Consider the following 4,594-nt stretch of genomic DNA (forward strand, 5'->3'; position numbering starts at 1 on the left):
CATGGCCTTGTTGGCCTGACGTCAGGGCAGCTCTCTGCCTGTGCTAATAAACTTAACCACAGGCCAGGATTTATGAGTTCAGGCCCTGTTGCAGAGTCACAGAAATCCTTTCTATCCAGATCCAAATTAGTGATGCTGGTTGTATCTCATCTGTGCCAACTCAGGTGTCTGCACAGAGCTCCTGTGAGATGGACATGGCGTATCTTGGAGTTTTTAATGCCTGAATCCACCTTTCAGTCCTTGAGGGAGGAAAGTACCTTGTTCCCATTTTAAAAGAGAGAAGGTCAGGTTCAAAAATGCCCCCCAAAGCGCATCCACAAAACCCTAGGCAGCATGACAACACCTAAGCCAAACCAACTCCCTTCCTTGCTTTAAACACTATTTATTTGGTTTACCTAATGATGCAACCTGCATGAGTTGTCCCAGGCACTCCTCTTTTCCCAGGACAGGGACTCCCCTGCTATGGCACAGCCACTCCCCAGCTTGATTGCTGTCTCTCAGCAGCTCTGTGAGCCTTGCCTTCTTACCCAGAGAGCAGTTAGCACATCAGGAAGGCATCAGCCCTGAATTCAGACTGTGGTGCTTAGGGATAGAGACATGTTCTTGGGATGGGGGTGAACCAGAAGCTGGTTTCCTCCCCATGGGGTGCAGAGCACAAAGGTGACAGGTAGAGTTACCTCTTCTTTCTGGCTGATTTCTTCACGCATCCTATCCTATCCTGGAGTACTGTGTCCAACTCAGGAGCGTAGGATCTGTTGGAGAGAGTCCAAAGGAGGGCCACAAAAATGATCACAAAAGAGCACCTCTCCTATGGAAACAGGTTGAGAGAGTTGGGCTTGTTCAGCCTGGAGAAGGCTCAGGGGAGAACTTATTGTGGCTTTTCAGTGCTTAAAATGGGCCTATAAGAAAGATGGGGAGAGACTTCTTATCAGGGACTGTTGTGATAGTATGAGGGGTAATGGTTTTAAACTAAAAGTGGGGAGATTCAGGCTGGATGTGAGGAAAAAATTCTTTACAATGAGGGTGGTGAAACACTGGCACATGTTGCTCAGAGGGATGGTGGATGCACCATCCCTGGAGACACTCAAGGCCAGGCTGGATGTGGTTCTGGGCAACCTGATCTAGTTGAAGATGTCCCTGCTCATTGCAGGGGGATTGAACCAGGTGATCTTTGAAGGACCCTTCCATCCCAAACTATTCTGTATTCTATTATTCGGCTTTGCCCTTCTCTGCATCAGGAATTGTAAGCAGTCATGCTGCACGGTGACTAACCCCATTACTGGTTTTCTTTACATGGCTGTTTTGGTGCCTCAGTACAAGAGAGACATCTGTAAAGTGGAGGAGATTCAGAGAACAACAATAATAAAAAGCAAAATACTGTTGGAAATATCTGTAAGGCAGCAATTTAGAGCCCAGCTATTAGCGTGCTGGGACAGACCTCAAGTGAAACAAAAATTAATTAACTTGTTAAATATCTCTGAAGCAGGCATGTAAAAAGTATTATTGTCTGTACATAGATAGCCTGTGTAAACAGCCTTTTCCACTTGGGGCTATGTCTTTTGTAATTATGTATTATTTGCAAGAAGAAATCAGAGCGTGAGGAGTGAATATGTTTCAAATATGTCCAAACCCTGACCAGGCAAAAGCTGTGATTTTAGCTCATTTCAGGGAGAGGAGAACAAGCCCATTCATTGTGTTTATTCTCTTTGAGCTCTTTGCAACAATTGTACTTTTCACTGGAAGTGACTCACCTGGCAAAGAAGATAAGAAACCCAGAAGAACAAAAATATAGTGCTGGAAACTATCCTCTGAATTTGAGGATTACAGTCCCTCTGAAACCATAATCATATTCAGACCCTTCGGGCTTCCCTAATTACTGAGAGGAAGAACTATCATTCTTCTCTAAATGTGGTGTCAGCATTTGTTAGGAGCAAATTATCTGCAAACCTTCTCATGACCTATAAACCTGCAATTTGATATGCCTCACCCAATTTTTATTCTGTAACAAGTGATTTTTTTCATAGATTGTTATAGTGGAGACTCTTTAATCTACCAGGCAACATGTAATAGATCCCATGGCTGGAGGCTGAAGCTAGCTATGTTTCAGCTAGCAAAAAGGTGCACATCTTAACAGTGACTAATTAAGCACTGAAATAACTCCTGAGGGGATATGATGAATTCTCTACTTCTTGAAGTCTCTGAACTTTGTCTTTCCAGGCCTCATGCTACACCTGAAATACAAACTGTGGTCTTGGTACAGCAATTACAGGGAGGGGCAGTGTTACGGTATTTCTCAGTGTCGATGAGAAGACGTTTTCCACATCAAAACTCCCATTTTTTCTTTTTTCTTTTTAATGCACATAATTAAATTAATTCCTTCTTCCAGTGTCAACCAGTCTACTTCAGCAGAAACCAAGAGGCCACCGCCAACTTATACCAGCAAATAAAGCCAAACTTTTGAAAACATGTATCAGCTATGTTTGCAGATGCCTACTGGGGTACAGAGTAGCACTTTCAGTCTCACTGCTGCCTGTTCCTCATTTTTTAGCAATGGCTTTCTTTCACTGTCAATCCTTCCATCTCAGGAACAATACATTGCTATTGAAATGTTTAATGAGTCACTTCTAAATATCCCACAGGAACAACAGGACATTTATCTCATGCTGCAGAGCTGTATTTTAAAAATAACTATCTTAAAAAAAAAAAAAGTAAAGCAACAACTCAAAAAAACCCAACTATTTTCTCCTTCCTACTTTACAGAAGACTTTCTCTCTGCCTTTCCTTTTTCGTTTCTCATGCACTCTTCACCCGCTGGGTTATGCTGAGGTGACTACGAGGACGCCCAGGCTGAGACTGTCTGTTTGCATTCTTCCGTCGATTTGGGTTGGCTCCTGTTCCCTTGTGTGGGCTTGGCAATGTGAAAAAGTGACCTTGTGGCAAACTTGGGTGTGACCTTATAAAACAGCAACAGCTCCCAGCATGAATGCTGGGTGTCCTACTCTTACTTCATGGAAAATGTGAGGCAGCTTATCCCATGTCCACCGACAAACTGTTTTACATTTATCTTAGGGTGGGAGTGTGAGTCTACAGAGTTATCCTAGCATGGCTAATGCACAGAGTTGCCACATCCTGGCTGTCCTGCTGGAAGCTCTTCTTGCTTTGCTGATGGTGTTATGCTGGAGCCAGATCGTTGCCATACACCTTGGTGCTTCTGTGGCTGCAGGACCAGAGCAGCACCATTCATTTCTGCTGCTGCTGTGGCTTTCTGACTTCCTTGCTCCATCTGCTCCTTCAGCTCTGAAGAGGCAAAAAGAGCTTGGAGCTGCTCTTCAAAATTTTATCATAACCTGATACTGATGCTACTCAAAACATGTAAGAAGTAGTTAAGAAGGTAACTGTTGGGCGCTGCAGCTCTTCGCACCATGAGCACAGCTATCAGAAGATGTGTATGGATTCAAACATCTCAGTTTTGGAATCAAAACAAAGCGCTGTTTTCCTAAGGATGACATTCAGTACAAGGGTGTTGAAACCTGAGTCAGAGGTTCTTGCAAGTGTCCTGACACACCAAGGAAAATTACAGAGCCTGCAGCACTGAATGTGAGCCAGAGACAGCTCTGCGTGACCCTGGGTGCTCCTCTGAACTGGGAGATACTTGCATTACTTGGGTCTGCCTGGACTCAAAACAGCACAAAGCATTGGCCTACATTGACAGTTAATTGTGGGCCCAAGCCTCCTTGCAAGGCTGGATTCACCCTCTGTTTGCACCACCAACAGCTAAGCCACTCCAGGCTGAGCCCTACAGCTCTGCAGTGGTGGCGTTGGCTTTTCAACACAATGGTCAGGTGAGGCTGGCCTTATGTCTTTGGCATAGAGAGACCTTCCAAGCTTGGAAAGCTAGGTTGGGGGTGAGGGAGGAAGACATATATATTTCTGACAAATCAGGATAGTTGAGGACCTACCATGTTAGGCCGTATTCAGGACTAATAACTGCGCTGTCTGGTTTTATTTGTTATCAGTAAGAAACTTTTCCTCTGCTATATGAGGTGTTAAGTGTAATACATATGTGTTTGCCTTACTAGTGATGAAATAGTTATGTTATTGGGGTTTTTCATTCAGGCTCTGGTGCTCCTGACAGCCTGTGGTTGTGACACAAACGCCAGAGCAGGCTGCCCCACGTCGATATTCCACACAAAGAGTTGCTTTGACTTGCTCCTTCCCAGTCCCCAATGCACGCACATGCGCTGCTTCACTCCTCATTGGAGCAGAGGAATGGAGATAGAGCAGCTGTGAAATACACCTGCCCTCCATCTGCAGCACTGCTCGATTACATGCCTTTAACTTGGCGATATAGAATAGTTATGCTGTAATATAAATACATTTCTCTCCCCAGCCCATGACTCTGGATCAATCAGCAGATTGAAACAGCAGGAGGGAAATGAAGTAGTAATGTAGGGTGAAAAATAAAGAGTTGAGAGTGTGATCAGCCAACTAAACACCACTAGCGCATGCTCAGTGGGCCTACAGCTGCAGTGGGCTGTGACCATATCTATTAATAGGCCATGCAGAGCACTTTGTAGTCCTAAGAACAATGCTC

The 4,594-nt window shown here is 44.6% G+C and overlaps 1 protein-coding gene across 2 annotated transcripts in view; it reads right to left on the reverse strand.

The window, feature by feature from the left end:
- Positions 1-4,594, reverse strand: part of LACC1 (laccase domain containing 1) — a 259,421-nt gene that overhangs the window by 108,692 nt on the left and 146,135 nt on the right. The gene's annotated exons all lie outside the window — the stretch shown is intronic.

The sequence above is a fragment of the Pezoporus occidentalis genome, unplaced genomic scaffold, assembly GCF_034315485.1.
Source record: "Pezoporus occidentalis ecotype Australia unplaced genomic scaffold, CSIRO_AGI_Poc_V1 ctg122, whole genome shotgun sequence".
Classification (NCBI taxonomy): Eukaryota; Metazoa; Chordata; class Aves; order Psittaciformes; family Psittacidae; genus Pezoporus; species Pezoporus occidentalis.